At 47.7% G+C, this 19,199-nt stretch overlaps 1 long non-coding RNA gene across 2 annotated transcripts in view; it reads right to left on the bottom strand.

Annotated features, from left to right (window-relative positions):
* LOC129385553 (uncharacterized) overlaps positions 1 to 19,199 on the bottom strand; it is a 449,244-nt gene that overhangs the window by 184,515 nt on the left and 245,530 nt on the right. For both annotated transcript variants that reach the window (XR_011895851.1, XR_008613022.2), the window contains exon 2: positions 10,575 to 10,621. This is a non-coding gene — a long non-coding RNA (uncharacterized lncRNA). The remainder of the gene's footprint in view (positions 1 to 10,574; positions 10,622 to 19,199) is intronic.

Here is a 19,199-nt window from a genome sequence, read left to right on the forward strand (position 1 = left end):
CGCTTGGCGAGGGCGTGTGCAATATGCGTAGACGTTCGCGTGGATGAGATCGCGTGCTGCCGTTTGAGCTGCGGCAGCCGAGGAGTATTAAGCGCGTGTGGGATGAATAAGAAAGGTGGGCCCAGTGCACAGCGGGAAAGGCAGAACGAGAGAGAGATAGAAAGAGAGAGAGCGATAAGAAATGAAAGGAGGAGCGAGGATCCTGCGGTATGCTAATGCGGACGCCTGCAGCCCACGAGCTCCGGATGCGGCTGAGGGGATTAGCGCCACGCTTTTCGGGGGCCCGAATGAAGCTGTCCCGAATCGCTGGAGAGATTTAGACGTAGGGGACGACCACTCCCCGACAGCCGTATAGACAAGATAGACGTCCATGGTCTTGTTTCTTGCGATTCGTGCATAGTTATATACCAGACCCGTGACTGACTGTAACAGTAAAAGCATCTATACCTGAACTAAGCAGTGGATCTAGACGAAATACTAATTGTCAAGTACACAGTGCTTAAAACCAAAGTGGGGGGGGGGGGGGGGGCGCCTCAGGCCTCCTCTGTTTCTTAAGGAGGGTCTCGGCCCCTCCACGGCAGGTCAACCGTACCACTGCGGCATCCTTCCGACAAGCGCTGGAGCTGATTTTATTGCCTGTATTTGCCTTGTGCGGGCCAATTCGAACTCTCCAATGTTTTTTTATTAATGATTTAACCGCGAATAATTGGTTGATGTGGCATGAGCAAAAATAGGAAAGCAGTTATTGTCGTACTGCTGCATGCATTCCCCCGAGCCACTGCACATGACGGTCACCACCCTTGTTGCACCGAGATTCTTGCCACAACCAGCTCACTATTTCATGAGCAACCTGAGTGTGGAGCTACCTGCTCGTGGATCAATGAACGATCACCTTGGATTCTTTAGGTTACCAGTTAATTTTTATTCTTTTAGTTGTGCGGTATGAGTGTTGTGTTACACTAAAGACGCATGCATTGTGCCCACTTTTGTAGGTAAGTATACACCTATACACAAGGCAAACGTACAAAATATAAGTATACTAACGCTTCGGTAGGACCACGGTGTTTTTTTATGTACATCACTGACGTTCTTGCAGGACACCGGCCTCCGTCGGAGTGAAGGCATGACCCCGGTCGAAACAGTAGTGATATACTGGTTTCGTTTTCTCCTACGTGAATCTATTCTTTCACATGTTTCACTGAAAGACCCTGTGATTCAACGTTGCACTGATATATATATATATATATATATATATAGATAGATAGATAGATAGATAGATAGATAGATAGATAGATAGATAGATAGATAGATAGATAGATAGATAGATAGATAGATAGATAGATAGATAGATAGATAGATAGATAGATAGATAGATAGATAGATAGGCAGGGTGTCCCACAATAACTTGAGCCAGGAATTTAAAACTGAAAGGCGCGTCGGAAGCGAATTCAACCGAACGCGCATACTATTCACAACAGCCTATAGTAACTCAGACATTTTTCCCCATAACTCACTAATTAATTACGTTTACTTACCCAACTCTTCATTTATTGGTTGAGGACCCCAAGTATGATACGCGGATTTGTTGAGCACCTTCAAAAACCACCGATCGAGTTGTTTTCTTTACGACACGTCTCACGTAGTGCTTTTTCCCGTGTTGCAAAGAAAGCCCGCGAAATATGAAAAAAGCCACGTGACGGAGCCTTTGCGCATAGGTATCGTGCTGCTGCTCTCAAGCGTGCGTTCCGTGAACAAGGTCGGCTTCCGTCGGATGACGGCGAAAATGCATGCTGCTGGCCGAACACTGCCGAGGAAATAAAGAACGCCCTGCCGCTTCCCCGTCGCCTGTCGCGACGCTGTCTTTCCCAACTGATTTAGAACAGATACGAACACAAGTTCTCCTTCAAAGCTCCCTTGTGGTTCATACGGCGGGAAAAGGTATACGAATTACTGGAAGACTTCTTTTCTTTTTCCTCATTAAGGCCATTTGATGGCCCCAAAAAGTTCTGAAAGCACACCACAGTTGGACTCTATAGTTAACTGAGAATGCGTTGTTTTTCGAATCCGAACGAGACGAAACCCGAATGAGACGCACTGTGAAAATCCCTGACGTCACAGCAGCGGTTGATGCGGGAAAGTTCGAGGCAGCGTCTCCACCCACCTTTCTTTATTCTGCGCTTTATGGCTTACCAAGCATGGTTTTTTTTTTTCTTAACATCCCGAAAGACGACGAGACAGGTGAGAATGACAGGACAAGCGCTAAGTTCAAACTGTATAAAGTTCAACTTCAACGAGTTTGAAGTTAGCGCTTTTCCTGACATACTCACTTGCGCCGTCATCTCTGACGCTATTAAGGCAACCATACATACTTACAAAGTAGCCCCAAATATCAGCTCTTGTAATCCAGCCAAAGGGTCACTGTGATAGCATCCCTTTCCTTTTTTAAATGTTACCAGAGTCATTCATAGTATTAAATGACTCGCGCAGCGTGATTCTGAACATTGTCGTCTTTTGAATTCCTCTGGCTTGCGGCCGCCAACTCGACTTCAGCAGGAGAACGCTGTGGGCCGCGGAGTTTTCATCCGTGGCCTCCGAGATTGCAAGGGCGCATCTGCGATCACGGAGGCCACGTTCGGACATCAAGAAAACTGCAGGGTGTGCGATCTGTTGCGCTGCGATCGTTCGCTGCCATGGGCATGAAGGACACCAGAAACGCATATATATAATCATCGCACTTGTAACTTCAAACGTTCTCGCGGGATTATTTATTACGGGATGTGCTTCTGAATTATCGAGAACACTTATTTGTCGTCGTCGTCGTCATCGTCGTCGTCGTCGTCGTTGTTGCTGCTTCTAGCCTCACGAAGGTAGCAGCTCACGCGCGAAACCATTGCGAGTTGTTGCATTCATAACGCAGTGTCTCGTTGCACATGATTCAATTGCAAAAATCGCAAATCAGTTTCAGCTGACAAGGCCGAAGATTACGGAGTAAATATACGCATTAAAATCACCATTCCCAGACCAGCCTTTAGCACGTGCACCGCATTCGCAGCATACGCAAACCATAAGCACTAGTGTTCCTTACAGTTAATTCTCGTAGCAAAATCTACGTCGCGAGTCACCGACTCAACGTGGCGGGTCGGACGATACGTCGCGCGTTGCCCCCAATGTTGCTTTATACGTTGGAAGTAACGGGCACCGTCTCCTCGGTGTACGTATACGACGTTTTGCGTTTCACCGTTCGTGGTCGTTCACGCATCCCGCGTTTTCAGCCTCCACAGTACTTACTATATAGGGCATATCGAGTGACCTCGGCCAGGGTCGCGTTGGCGCCGCGATCATCGCCCTCTCGAATCCCTGGATTCCTTCGTTCCAAGTCAATTACACTGTTGACGAGAACGCACTATACGGGAAAGCACTCGCCACGAGGGAACGGAGTCTGCTCTCAGATCGGTTGCCGCGGTTACGGCGTCTAGATTGCGTGTATAGGCTGTTGTTACGCGTGCAGCCACGGAAAACGCTTCGGCTGTGCAATGCAACCCGCTCGAACCCGCGAGCTCGTGTCTCGCGTCGGGTTCAAGGGTGGTCGCTGGAAAGGCGCGTGCCATCGACCGCGCAGTTCACACGTGTACGGATACACGTATAGTTCGCCTTCCCCGACGTGTATACGCAAGTGCGTTGCCCTTTTATTTCGGAGAACGTGCGCGCGTTTCGTCGGGCACGTTCAGCTGCACGTGCAGGGCACGGCAGGACGAGAACTTTATTCGAGTCCTGAGGAACTGAGATATTCGGCTCCCCAAGGTCAAGTCAGTGGCTCCGCCCACGATGGGACCAAGAGATCGACCAAGTCCCGCTGCAATGTCGTGGCCAGGCCCTCTGGAGAGCCTGGAGTTAGTTTAATGTGCAGACTGCTCCTCCTGAGGGATTCCTCTCATTGCTCTTTCGTGATGGGTGGAGAGGCGTGCAAGGCAATGCCGGAACTTTCTTTAACTGTGCCTCCTACCCAACGATAAACCTGCCCGTCACGTAAGGCGAATACAATGGCTGATAACCCCCGCAAGCAGGCAAATTCATTTAAATCAACCATACAACACAGAGAGCAGCGTACCTTTGAATAAATAACAAGCACTAAATGAGCCTGCGAACCACCAGTTATGCATGTCGTAATGTATAAGGGATCGGATCTTGTTGGATAAGGTTCATAATGACAGCGGGCTACATGGACACGAGCAAGTGTCGCGCCGGAGCAGTTCGTATCGCCGGGGCGCTGTTCGCATCCGCCGTATAATGGCGCAAAGACGACCGCAGCCGCTTCCTGAAGAAGAACGGGAACGCAGAAATACACAGCGTCAGGTTCAACACATCAAACGTAAGCAACAAGTCAACGACTCTGCGCAGAGCGGGGAACTATAGCAATACGCTCACGAGCACAACCAACGAGAACGAATTTAATTCTGGGGTTTTACGCGCCGAAACTACGGTGCGATTATGACTAAGCCGTGGTGTGTTTTATACCTCAATAGGTGCGGACAGGCCGCCATTGGAATATGAACCTGGCAACGTTTAACGCTAGAACGTTATCTAGTGAGGCGAGTCTAGCAGTGCTATTGGAGGAATTAGAGGGCAGTAAATGGGATATAATAAGGCTCGGTGAAGTTAGGAGGCCAAAAGAAGCATACACAGTACTAAAAAGCGGGCACGTCCTGTGCTACCGGGGCCTAGCGGAGAGACGAGAACTAGGAGTCGGATTCCTGATTAATAAGAATACAGATGGTAACATACAGGAATTCTATGGCATTAACGAGAGGGTGGCAAGTCTTGTTGTGAAACTTAATAAGAGGTACTAAATGAAGGTTGTACAGGTCTACGCCCCTACATCTAGTCTCCTACATCTACATCCCTACATCTACATCTACATGACCAGGAAGTCGAAAGCTTCTATGAAGACGTGGAATCGGCGATGGGTAAAGTCAAAACAAAATACACTATACTGATGGGTGACTTCAATGCCAAGGTAGGCAAGAAGCAGGCTGGAGACAAGGCTTTGGGCGAATATGGCATAGGCACTAGGAATAGCAGGGGAGAGCTATTAGTAGAGTTTGCGGAACAGAATAATATGCGGATAATGAACACCTTCTTCCGCAAGCGGGATAGCCGAAAGTGGACGTGGAGGAGCCCGAACGGCGAGACTAGAAATGAAATAGACTTCATACTCTGCGCTAACCCTGGCATCATAAGGGATGTGGACGTGCGCAGCAAGGTGCGCTGCAGTGACCATAGGATGGTAAGAACTCGAATTAGCCTAGACTTGAGAAGGGAACGGAAGAAACTGGTACATAAGAAGCCAATCAATGAGTTAGCGGTAAGAGGGAAACTAGAGGAATTCCGGATCAAACTACAGAACAGGTATTCGGCTTTAACCCAGGAAGAGGACCATAGTGTTGAAGCAATGAACGACAATCTTATGGGCATCATTAAGGAGTGTGTAATAGAAGTCGGTGGTAACTCCGTTATACAGGATACCAGTAAGCTATCGCAGGAGACGAAAGATCTGATCAAGAAATGCCAATGTATGAAAGTCTCTAACCCTACAGCTAGAATAGAACTGGCAGAACTTTCGAAGTTAATCAACAAGCGTAAGACAGCTGACATAAGGAAGAATAATATGGATACAATTGAACATGCTCTCAAGAACGGAGGAAGCCTAAAAGCAGTGAAGAAGAAACTAGTAATTGGCAAGAATCAGATGTGTGCGTTAAGAGACAAAGCCGGCAATATCATTACTAATATGGAGATGAGATCGTTCAAGTGGCTGAGGAGTTCTATAGAGATTTATACAGTACCAGTGGCACCCACGACGATGATGGAAGAGAGAATAGTCTAGAGGAATTCGAAATCCCACAAGTAACGCCGGAAGAAGTAAAGAAAGCCTTGGGAGCTATGCAAAGGTGGAAGGCAGCTGGGGAGGATCAGGTAAAAGCAGATTTGTTGAAGGATGGTGGGCAGATTGTTCTAGAAAAACTGGCCACCCTGTATATGCAATGCCTCATGACTTCGAGCGTACCGGAATCTTGGAAAAACGCTAACATAATCCTAATCCATAAGAAAGGGGACGCCAAAGACTTGAAAAATTATATTAAAAGAGTCAATAAAGTTTTCCATTCCATTCCATTCCATAGACCGATCAGCTTACTGTCCGTTGCCTACAAAGTATTTACTAAGGTAATTGCAAATAGAATAAGGAACACCTTAGACTTCAGTCAACCAAAGGACCCTGCAGGATTCCGTAAAGGCTGCTCAACAATAGACCATATCCACACTATCAATCAGCTGATAGAGAAATGTGTGGAATATAACCAACCCTTATATATAGCTTTCATTGATTACGAGAAACCTTTTGATTCAGTCGAAACCTCAGCAGTCATGGAGGCATTACGGAATCAGGATGTAGACGAGCCGTATGTAAAAATACTGAAAGATATCTATAGCGGCTCCATAGCCACCGTAATCATCCATAAAGAAAGCAACAAAATCCCAATAAAGAAAGGCATCAGGCAGGGAGATACGTTCTCTCCAATGCTATTCACAGCCTGTTTACAGGAGGTGTTCAGAAACCTGGATTGGGAAGAATTGGGGATAAAAGTTAATGGAGAATGCCTTACTAACTTGCGATTCGCTGATGATATTGCCTTGCTTAGTAACTCAGGGGACCAACTGCAATGCATGCTCAATGACCCGGAGAGGCAAAGCCGAAGGGTGCGTCTAAAAATTAATCTGCAGAAAACGAAAGTAATGTTTAACAGTCTTGGAAGAGAACAACAGTTTACGACGGGTAGCGAGGCACTGGACGTAGTAAGGGAATACATCTACTTAGGACAGGAAGTGACTGCGGATCCGGATCATGAGACTGAAATAATCAGAAGAATGAGAATGGGCTAGTGTGCGTTTGGCAGGCATTCTCAGATCATGAACAGCAGGTTGTCATTATCCCCCAAGAGAAAAGTATATAACAGCTGTGTCTTACCACAGAAACCTGGAGGCTTACGAAAAGGGTTCTAGTGAAATTGAGAACGACGCAACGAGCTATGGAAAGAAGAATGATAGGTGTAACGTTAAGGGATAAGAAAAGAGCAGATTGGATGAGGGAACAAATGCGAGTTAATGATATCTTAGTTGAAATCAAGAAAAAGAAATGGGCATGGGCAAGACATGTAATGAGGAGGGAAGATTGGACTGGATTCCAAGGGAAGGGAAGCGTAGCAGAGGGCGGCAGAAAGTTAGGTGGGCGGATGAGATTAAGAAGTTTGTAGGGACAACATGGCCACAATTAGTACATGACCGGGGCAGTTGGAGAAGTATGGGAGAGGCCTTTGCCCTGCAGTGGGCGTAACCAGGCTGATGATGTTGATGATGATGATGATGGTGGTGGTGGTGGTGGTGGTGGTGGTGGTGGTGGTGGTGGTGATGATGATGATGATGATGTGCGTCTATATATACAGGCTGTTTTAGCGAACACTTTCCAATTTTTTTAAAGGTTACCGGTGGCAGATAGCTCAGTTCTAGTTTATGAGCCGGTCTACTCGAAGCGGCGGCCAATACTTGCAAGAAAAAAAATTCAGATGCAAAACCGGTTGATTAACAAGACTTCACTAATTCACATTTTAGTACATTATCTTATGACCCATATTGCAATTTACAAATTCTAGCAGATGACTTCGCAAAGCTGATCCACTTGGAGCGAATTCTCAGGACGACTGCAGTTTCGAGATATAAATTCCCGAACTTTGCGGAGAAATGCATTGGCGTTCCAGTAACTTGTGTGCTTCAGTGCATGAAACGACGCTTTGTTAACAAATTATCTGGCGCAAGGCGGATCCACGTTCCAAGTGGATCCGCCTTGCGAACTACGCGGCTATAATTTGTAATTTGCAATATGGGTCATAATGTAATTCGTTAGAAAGTTAATTACTGATTTTTTTATTGATTAGTCGATTTTATATCTCTATTTTTTGTACAAGTATTGTCCGCCGCTTCGAGTAGACCAGCTCATGAACTGGAATGGTCATATCTGCCACAGGCAACTTTTAAATATTTTTAAGAGTGTTCGCTGAAATACGCTGTATAGAGACAACGGAGTACAAATTCCATGGGAAGGCCGAAAATGTAATGAAGTGGTGGGAATTAATCAAGAACTGAAGCACGGGTGTCCTCTGTCTCCACTGTTATACACGCTTTATGTTAGGGGCATAGAAAGACGAATGGAAAGAAGAAGAGAATTAGGGTTTGATTTATCTAGTGGACAAATGGTGCAACGGAAGGTCCCCGGACTGCCGTATGCGGATGACACAGTGGTACTAGCGGACAATGCAAGAGATTTACAGACGCTTGCGAATATATGTGGCAACGCAGCGACAAATCCAGGCCTCAAGTTTGACACGGAGAAATGTAGATTTACGATCTTTAGTGAAGAGACGAGTAATTACGCGGTGTCAATTGAACAGCAAGTCATACCCACATTCAAGCAATATATAGAATACATCGGCGTATAGCTAAACGAAGGGAAGACTTACTCAAGCACCCACCAAGAGAATCTGTAAATAAAAAGGCAGTGGAATGCAGCAAAAGTACCTCCCGGTATTTATCGCTCACGGCCAACGCCGCCGACGCCGACGATACCGGCTTTTCTACGACACGAGCTCCTTAACGCTGTCGCGTTAATAATAAAACATAGAACACTTTGGGGCCACAATAAATATTAGGTGATGCGTGCAATCTGGAAAGGAGCAATGGCGCCAGCGTTCACGTTCACAAATTACATCTTGTGGTTAAAATCGGACATATTGCCGGGGTCGTAAGTGAACCAAATCGGTAGGCCGGTTGGCTTCGGGAGCCCACGGTGAAACCACAAATGAAGCAGCACAGGGTGACATGGGTTAGGCCTCGTTTTAAGTCAGAGAAGCGCATGAGCAAAATTAGTTTTGAAAGAATACTCAAGCACACGGATTAAAATAAATGGGCAGCCAAAGTGCACAAGTATCTGCACTTGAAAAGCGTGGACAGCGGATGGAGGAACAGGCCAGGAAAGTTGGCAACAAAAATTGCCGCGCGACTGACGCCGCTCGATCGAGGCACTTTGCGCGTATATCCGCGGGCTTTTTTCCCGCTCGGAAAAACACTTATTTTTTTTTTCTTTATTACCGACATGGCAACATACAAAACAAGACATTTTGACAATACACAACAGTCACGACAAAATCTCTGCCGTTGGTTGGCGGTCACAGGGCTAAAAACGCTTGAAATTCGTTAGCTGAGTCATCACACTGAGCCATGTTGGTTTTTCTTTTTGCAAATTATACATTTCCTTAATATGACAAATGCTTTCAATGAAGTATTCTCTAACAGGCCGGGCGTTTATTTCGGCATGTCTCACGGCCATTCTAGTTTTCCATAAGCTATGTAAGGACACCAGCATGAACATGTCATAGGGTACTTTGTCTTCATTTAGAGTAGGCAAGGAACGAATCCCATATTACAAAGACGGCGCCGAATAAAGCAACACACGAAGAAGGGAGACACGAGACCCTCCCTTCTTCGTGTGTTGTTTTATTCGCCGCCGTATTTGTAATCATGCTTAACCAACTAGCCCACCAGCACATGCTCGGCGAATCCCATAATCGGCAAGTCCTGGAGCACAGCGTCCCAGCAGTCAATAAAAATGTGTTCTACTGTTTCGGGTTTCCGGCATAGTAAACAGTTGACGCTCCAAGGCACGGAAAGTCCTTTTTCATCTAGCCACGGTTTCACAGGTAAAATATTGGTGTGGGGCTGGAAAAAGAAGGACTTTACCGACGGGCGTACTGGCATTCGTTTTACTCTTTTTAGTACGTCCTTTTCAGGTCCAAAACACTTTTATGTTGCAGGTATTCGGAGCAGCAGAAAGCTGTATCGGGAGTTTTTCGTGCTCATAGTAAGCTCATAGTAAGGAACAATCGAATGACCTACCAGCTGCTGCTGCTGCAGCGAAACAAAAGCCACCTGTCAAAGCATGTTTAGTTGCGGACGATGTGCGTGGTGTCTTCGTCAGCTAGTTTTCCCGTCAGAAATATTGCGCATCACAAATACGTAAAACCACTGGGTGGCTAGGGCAAAGCGACATGTAATTACATTAAATTTAAGGTATCAGGGGCGTAGCCATGGCGTTGGGGCACCGTACACGAGCCCCTTTGTTTCCCCCTACCCTCCTCCCCCACCCCACCAACTCAGATTAGTGTGCATCAGGATACATGGCATTAATCGATGTGCGACAACACACGACTGCCCAGACACACCCTGTTCAGTCAATTGCGAACCCGTCCTCACGAAATAAGTTCCAGACTATACGTCACTGCTATAGGTATACTTGCACATTACGAGCAAAAGTTGCGCGGCTGTTCTTTTCATATTGCATAACGCAGAGTAACGTGTGCCGCATCCAAACTTATCAAGCTTATGTTTGTTAATGTGGACGCAAGATCTTAGTCTGTTGGAGCAAGAAGAAAAAAGAAAGAAAGAAAACTTTCGGCCCCTACACTCACCGAAGCTGGCGCGCACGTTGTCCACTGCAGGGCACATTCTGCATCTCCTGAAATGAACGTTTGAAAGCAAAATGAAAGCTTTATTACATTTATCAGGATGCACAATGATAGAACATTAAAGCAACCACAGTTTGCACGTGTAATTTTTCCTCCTGTAACGCAGGGTTATTAGTTTCGCTAAAGCTTCGCTTCGCGTAGGTTCCAACATGTCCGTTTGGATCTGCATTACTGTTTCGTTCCATTGCTTGCATTGTGGCCCTAATATAACTTCATTTTGAAGCTCACTTGCTAACCCTCCAAGTTTCACAGTTATCAGGAATTCCTGTATTACCAGGGGAGGCAGAGATTACTTGCCTGACAAATCGCCAATTAGCAAGAATCACTGATACTCTTTTAATTGCTCACTTTACGCTACGTGTCGCCGAGATTGATGTGACGTTTGCGTAGCAGAAACCTTAGCACTAGCGCCACTTTCGAAATATGCGACAATTAAAGGGGCTGTACAATGCATGTCCTTGCAGTCAGCAGTTCCGCAAAAAGCGCCTCTCCAGCAGTTCACTACGATCCTATCTAGAGCACCCGCGCATACCTTAAATACCTTATATACCTTAAAAGTGGCGGAACTTTATGTTGAGCTGACGTGACTGCGCTACTGACTGGATTCAATTTCGCAATTGCCAAACGGGGCTTAAGCTGTATGATTAAGAAGTTAATTAGTGAACTTTATTAACTACCTACTTCGAAATTGACCGTTCTGACGCGGCTGATTTCCCCTCGTCAGGAAATTCATCTTGAAAGGCTTAAAATAGCTGTTCCTTACAGATTTGCTAAACGTCGTTTCGAAAAAGAAGAGGAAAAGAAGTGCTACATTCACGTGAGTTCCAGAATAAGGAATTATATGTTGGTATAACCGTACAAGTGAGCAAACACTCGTGCTACCGTCGTCCTTGTATTCACTTTCTTTCACGCGTTTATTTTTGACCTCGATACAAGCATGCACCAATCGTCTAATAGTTTACTTTGGTAAAATAAAAAAATAATAAAATGTATTAACTATGTCCGCATTGCTATTGAAAGTGCCAGCTAACGCCTGAGGGCAGGCCCGAAAGCATGTCGCCCCTATAAGGATACGCCTTAAATGACCGCACCCTTTCATTCTAGTCCTTCGCAGCGGGGCCTGTTCTGGGCCTATGACACGTGGCGTCCCATACGCACACACGGCAGCGACAGCGGCACAGGCACCAACACACGCTGTGCACAATACGCTTTTTTTTCTTCTTTTTTTCAACCGGGCCTCAATTCTACGGGCGGCACTCACACATATTCGTCCCACGCAGCGCGCGCGCGAGTCAAACGCGAAATGTGGTCCTCGCCGCTTCGTTTCTTTTCTCTCTCTCTCTCTCTCTCTTTAGCGGCTCATTTGAGGGCATTAGAAGACGGTGGACGCGTCGCCTATACGCTTCCAAAAGACAACGCCCACTCATCCGCTGCGATAAGCAAGTGGCCGAACCCAGAGCGAGAAAGAAACGCTCCGAGGTTGGCGCGTCTCGACTCGACGACCGCTTTTGACAGCCGGCTCGTGGCGCGCCGAGCGGAGAAAAAAGGCAGTAGTGGGTAGTAGGTGGCACCACTCCCTGCGCGCGGGAGGGCGCGCGTCCGGGCTTTTTTCCAAGCCGGCTCAGCCATAAGCCGCGAGCCCATGTCCTGTGCGAGCGTTTAGCCCTCGCGGAGCGTTCGAGTGACAGTGACGTCTCTATGCGTCGTGCGGCCATATCGGCGTTGTGGGCGTGAGTGCAAGGCGCTTGTGGCATGCTATAGTAGCGCCGCTATGCGGTAAGCCAGGGTGTGCGACAGTTAAAGTGGTTGGAGAGGGAGGGGACGGGTAGGTGGTGTATGAGCAGGCAGTGAGTGAAGTTTGGAGGTGGGCGATGGTGAGCCAGACCTGGCAACACCCGTGCACTTGCTAGGCGACTATATGCACCCAGCCGAAGAGAACGCGAAGACCCGCCATTGTGAAAGGCGCCGGGTGACAAGTGGATAGACAGACAAAGTAACAAGCAAATGAAGTCAGAAAAGTCGTGCGAGCTGTCTATGCAGTGATGGCGAGAACCAGCATTAAACAAAAAAAAAAAAGAACAAGACAAATAAAATGAATCTGCATGGTAAAATGCATTCCAAGACGGATTCAGAAAGGGACGCCACTTTATGAATACCCGGGCTTGCCTCAGCGACTGTGGCTTACGTGGCGATTCCGCGATTCGGCGTATATACTGTGGGCGTTTGTTTGTTGCGCTGATAAACATTTGGAAAGAATAAAGGAAAACATCAGGCCGGAGCCAACAAACATTTCGAGAAGGAAACTTGTCTTCATCGGGGCTAGTAGAAACATTTCGGTTGAAAAAGACTTATATAATTTGTTCCCTGGCTGGTTGGTGCTTTTTGTTCTGGAACGCGCAGTATTTGCAGCGTGATTATGCAAGTCACGTGGGAAGGCGCACAGCGCTGTACACGGGTGCATGTGCACTCGTCTCGTCCTTGTCCTTTGCGCTGTTAAAAAAGAAAAAAAAAAAAAAGTCAAGCGTGCACTGTGTTTTGTGTGCAGCCACATCTCCTCTGTATATTCGCTCAGGAACAATGACACTCAATTTTTCAATGATTAAGGCACGTCCTCCGCTCAAAACGTTGGCTGACGACGACAAATGCACTTGTCAAAAATAAAAATTAACTGAAGGAGACAAGCCCTCTTATGAAAACTGCAGACGAAGACAACTCCCTTTATCTATACGTTGGCTGACAAATACAAGTCCTATAATAAAGACGTTGCCTTTCGAAGTCCTGCAATCAGTGCATTGGATCACGAAGAACGTTGGCTCACTTTGTCGAAACGTCACAAGACTAATACAGGGTCCTGTAATCAAAGAAGTTGGCTGAGAAAAAACAAGTCTTTTTGTCGGGACGCTGACTGACGAAGTCCATTTTTCAATGTAATCGACGACAGGATGAAACTCTTAGTCCCCCATCGCCTTCTATCGAAGTGCTTTACATGACTAATCTGACTCACACAAGTGGCTCTGCTGTAAAATGCTTTTGATACGCTTTTGTTTAGTATACTTGAAAAAAACATCTGTTGTGCCAAGAGGGGCGTTTTATATAGTCAGCGCTACTGTCCATAGATGACGCGACACTTAGATTCCCACGCTGTCGGCCAACCACAAGGTGTTGCTTTTGAAATAAGCAGCCTGTACAGGCACTTTAGAGACCAATATATTATTACTACCCTGAAGGACAGACCAACTATAGTACACACTACTAAGTGTTTTAGCGGTTATGTATGTACGAAATGCTAAGAGTAGTAAAATTGTCAGTGACCAAGCATATAACAAATACTAGTAAAATGTCGATGGATCACGCGCGAGTATAGGTGAACCCCTGATAAGCGAAGCTTTCCTTGATATGTACGCAAATGTTGATGAAAAGTAGCGCTAATTACGCAAATGTAATGTTTATGCAAATGTAACGAGGTGACGAAAATTTCTGTGTTAATGCCACGGCCATTGCAATTCGGTAGAAACGCCCAATAAATGTATTAATATCAACGCATGTGCGCATTGTCCTTGTGCACTGCGCACCTGTAAATACCCTGAACTGACACAGTTTCCTCACGTTACGGATCGTCAGAAATTCAGGCGCTCGTCAGCACCGATACGAGTTCTAACTATAACATGATTTCACAAGGTTTCACGGGCGTCGTATATGTCACGAATGGAGAACGACGCATCGAACAAAATCGTGCCTCGCGCGTCTTCTCGAGTGCGTTCAGTTGTTATTGGTGCTGTCGTTGATTTGGCACAACTGTGCGAAGCGGCACGCGCGTCGAGGTGTACGAGACGTCGAAAAAAATGTTCAATGTCTAGAGTTGAATGGCGAACGCGTGGTCCATCGCTCCACCCGTTCCCGACGCGGCATATAGTGATGACTTTTTATAGGGTAACACCTGACGAGACGCGCATCAAAGACTTCTTCAGTGAAAGTCGCTTAACACCGATTTCCTGGTTTTCCTAAGTCGATGTCTCCGGTGAATATAAATTGCTTCTTCGTGTCGTGGCTCTTGGCATGCCCCAGATATCAGACCACAATGTGCGCACTAAACAAAGCATAGAGCAAGAAACTATATTCACTGCCCGTGGCTGCTATGCGTCATTGTTCAGGTTCCCGTTTGCGAGCCAGCGAATCTACGCTTGCTTTATGCAGCACGCTTCGCAGCGCAACGAAGAAGCTCGACGGGGGATTGAGAACTGACGATCGCGGCTCAATTTCGAGCGCGATATATGGAGGAAAGCGGAGAAGCATCGCGGGAGGCAGGGGGTAGGGGGGGGAGGTGGCTTCGACTTCGCCGACAAGTGCGTATTTTGCTGGGGCGGGCGCTCTTGAAAGGGGTGTGCAGACGGCTCATACCTTTGAGCGCGCTGTGTTCTCGCCGCTCTCGCGTTGAAGCGAGAGATCGTACGAAGGTCACTTCGCTCGCTGCTGCTGCCGCGCTTCCTCACACCAGCGTTCTGACAGCGAGTGTCCGCGCTCATCGAATGTGGTGTTCATGTTTGCTTGTGCGCACTGGCACAATGATTGCTGATTCAGTTAGTAAGCGAATGTTTCCAAGTTTACACGGCCGGTAGAACGACTATCCTTACTTAGTACAACCGTCCACTAATTTGATATCGCAATCGATGCTTCGCCTTTCGGACGAAACTGCGGCCTTTTCTGGCCACCGGCTCTGCCACGCTGGATGTGCAAATTTGTTGTTGACTTATGTTGACCTACTACAACTGACCTCCATACTCAGTGACTTCTGCAGCTGGCCGCGTTTGAAGAGCATAAACATCAACTTCTTCCCTGCTTGTTTCGGTTTGCACCACCCCACTGGAAAACAGCCACCAGGACCAGCCAGGACACCATTGCGGCTCCATTTATATTGCATAAAGGCAAGACGTACAGTGCCCTATAGTGTGACTGTGGATAAGGGTGCTGGTGGGTAGTGCGGCAGTCAGTAGTAGACCATGGGCCTCTGTCCACTCGGAGGTACAGCATCCGCCAGTACCTACAAATTTCAAAGAGCCAAACAAAAAAAGAAAGAAGGTGCCTCGCGTAAGGTGCCTTCCGTAAGGTGCCTCGCAAGCCGGCCACTCCGTGAAAGACCTACTGTGTCTTTGTGCCGAAGCCTGCCTCGGTATCACGTGGACAACGCTCGGCACAGTCGGTCTGTTTGTCGCAGAAACAGTGGCACGAAACTACAGCATGCGCTTCGTGTTGTGTGCCACCGCAATGGGGCGTGCAGCACCTTCAGAGTGCTTCCCTCCGAGAACTTCAAAACAGTCCGGAGAATAAATAAATGCAATAGAAGTGTACGAATAATCTCACGGGAAAAAAAAAAGCTTGGTAAGCTGGATGGCGGAGGGATGTCGTTTCCGCAACGCACCCCGCCGAGGCCATCATTGTAGTGTTGCTGTCTACAACGCTTCTGCAAACTTTCGTTTCTATTCCTCCCCCCCCCCCCCCCCCCGACCACAAGCAACAAACAGCAAAGCGCTACACGCGTTCTCTTACATGCATGCCGCCTACACTTCGCACCAGAGAGACGCGGGGGGTGGGGGAATAAATAAATAAAATAAAGCAAGAATAAAAGAAACACACCGTACAGAAGGAACGAAAGCGCTCGTCCGTCAGAAAGGTGTTCGAGCTGAGGTGTTAAACGTCGCGACCAAGTGTCAATCACGCGCCAGCCCGATAATGGATCACCGAAGCTGCGGCGGATCGACGGCAGGCGGTGGCCCTGTCGCCTTTCCTCCCTCCACCTGCGCGCTGCCCTCCTCCTCCTCCTCCTCCTCCATGCCGCCCTCTGGCGCGCGGCACGGGACGCTTCGAGGGCACTCAACGGCTCAAGCCGTGAGTGCATGCTACGGTACTCGACTGTGAGGAGTCGCAGATTGTTTCTCAGCGGTGGCGTTGCGCCGACGAGCAGGTTGTCGCTGTTGTTTGTGCTGCCTCTAACGCAGCTAACGCCTCCGCGCTTCTTCACCACCACCCCCCAACAAACGTCATCCGCGTGTTCTCCGCCCGACCTTTCCCTCGCATTATGGCACGACCCGTTTTGAAGCTCCCGACGGCAACTTAGCACCGGCCCGAGTGAGACGCAGATTGTTTCTCGACAACCGTTTGTTCATTTGTTTTCTTTCTTTTCCTTTTTTCGCCTCTGAAGGTGCTAGTTGCTGCGGTGCCGCTGCCGGGCAGATGGATGGGTGATCGGATGGATGGATGGATCGGATTGGATCGGCTCGAATACACGCGCATGTCGGGTCAAACTAGCAGACGAGCGGATGCACACACACACAGCAGACGGACAGACAAGCCTATGGGGGTCGTGCCGCTTTTTCGCACCTCGGCAACGAGCCGTGTCCAATTTACGGGCGCTCTTCGCAGGTTTCCGACGACTCGTTGTGTTTGTTTCTGTTGAGTTTTGCGCCGTTCTCTCGTCGACTTCCCACAGATGCAGCCGACCCGATTACTATCGCTTTTCTGTTTTCATCTTGCTTCGCGGTGCGTGTCTCTATCGCCCGCTGCGAGTATTTCGTCACTATCCAGTTTCTCGGTTATCCAGCGTCGTCTGCAAGCGAAAAGCAGCCGTCTGCATGCGAACAGTGTATACAGACGAGACGGAAGACGCTCGCTACGCGGCGCTGCGGGCGACAAGAAGAGAGGAAACCGAGAACGTGGTTGTTCCACTCCTTTATGAACACAACAGCTAGCGCTTCGTAGAGCGGCTGACAAAAGACAAAGCAGGTGGTTGCGGTGCCGGCGCAGCTGAGAATGTCGGGCGAACAAGAGCTGGTTGGCTGGCGTGATTTTGTTTCCTCTTATTCGAGTGGTAGAGCGCTTGCCACGCAGTGAGACCGAGTTGCCAAAACTATGCAGTCCACGATATCGTGGCGCGATGTAATGCAGAGCAGCATACAAGAACCTAAAACGCAGTCGATCATATAAGCTTTATTCACAATTACCCATATATATTGAGTCTTCCATAAATAGAAGCGCCAGGTATACAAGAGTGTTGCAGTTGCTGTCCAGCTTCTCGTCTCAAATTTTGTACAGAGGTAACATTTCCGAGTAGATTCAATTTCGTGCAACTCTTGCGAGGATAAAATTCCTGATTGATTCACAAGCCGCTGCACGAGTTGGCTACGGCGAATGTCGATTTTGCTACAACGGAAATGTAGCGCCCAATAATCTGTGGTGGTGCCTTCCGTCGACGCTACGGTGGAACGTACCTATAGATCGTAGCGAAGACAGATGGCGCCACCATTCCGTTTCAGCAAAATCGACATTTCTGGCCGTCGTCCCCGTAGATGCCACCCATTTCATTTCACTGTGAACGAAACAGGAATTCGGTGCTCGCATACGTGGCATAAAATTGAATCAGCTGGGAAATTCCACCTCTGTGCAATCTGAGGGCAAATCAGACAGCGGTTCTGCCGGAAGAGTGTTGTACCTCTGTTCAAGAGGTTATTAATCTCACGCTAGCGTCGACCCACATAGAATTGATGTATGTGCTCCCTACGAGAGCAGAGTTGCACGAAGGTCCACCATCTTGCTCGCAAAATGAACCATGGTTTTGAGGCAAAGCCACACGTCACGTTCGCAGGAGCCGGTCTCGTCGGTCAATGAACGATCGTAGTCGACCTTAGCTAAGCACGAGGTCGCGGTATCGAATCCCGGCCACGGCGGCCGCATTTCGATGGGGACGAAATGCGAGAACACCTGTGTGCTTAGATTTAGGTGCACGTTAAAGAACCCCAGGAGGTCCAAATTTCCGGAATCTCCCACTACGGCGTGCCTCATAATCAGATCGTGGTTTTGGCACGTAAAACCCCGTAATTAAATTTTTTTTTCAGCTAGCCTCGTGGTCTACCCGCTTTATTTGGGACCCCAATCGAAGGTCACTTCATTACAAACTTGCGCATATCAGCTATGCTATATAGTTGCTCAATTTCTTATGAACGAATAGACATATTCCATTGCATTTGCTAGGTCTTCGCCTAGCGGTGCATAATGCAAGTCCGACGAAAACTCAGCACGCCCCAATGAAATGTGGAAGTATTCACCCAGTTGACACTGAGAGAAAAAAAAATGAAGCTCGACAGATAACGTAAAACGTCGGGCACATAACCGGTGCACCATTATAACTACAGAATGGGAGCCAAGGGAAGGCAAGCGCTATGGAGGAATGCAGAAAACTAGGTGGGGTGATGAAATTAGTAACTTTGTATAGGAGCAAGTTCGAATCAGCTAGCGGGAGACAGGGGTAATTGCAGATCGAGGCCTTCGTACTACAGTTGGCTTAAAATTAGGCTGATGATTATATAGTTCGTACGCCACCTGCGGCCAATTGTCTTTCAGCCACTTTCATTTCCATTAATTTACCATTTCTTTAATTCAATTTATAAGTAGAAGCGATGTCCCCTATACTGTCGTTGGTGTCCTTGTTTGTTGGCTGCATTGATATCACTGATGAAAATCGGACCCCTCGGATTCCTTTCTTCTCGTGCAGTATATATATATATATATATATATATA

This window comes from Dermacentor andersoni, chromosome 7 (genome assembly GCF_023375885.2).
Source record: "Dermacentor andersoni chromosome 7, qqDerAnde1_hic_scaffold, whole genome shotgun sequence".
NCBI lineage: Eukaryota > Metazoa > Arthropoda > Arachnida > Ixodida > Ixodidae > Dermacentor > Dermacentor andersoni.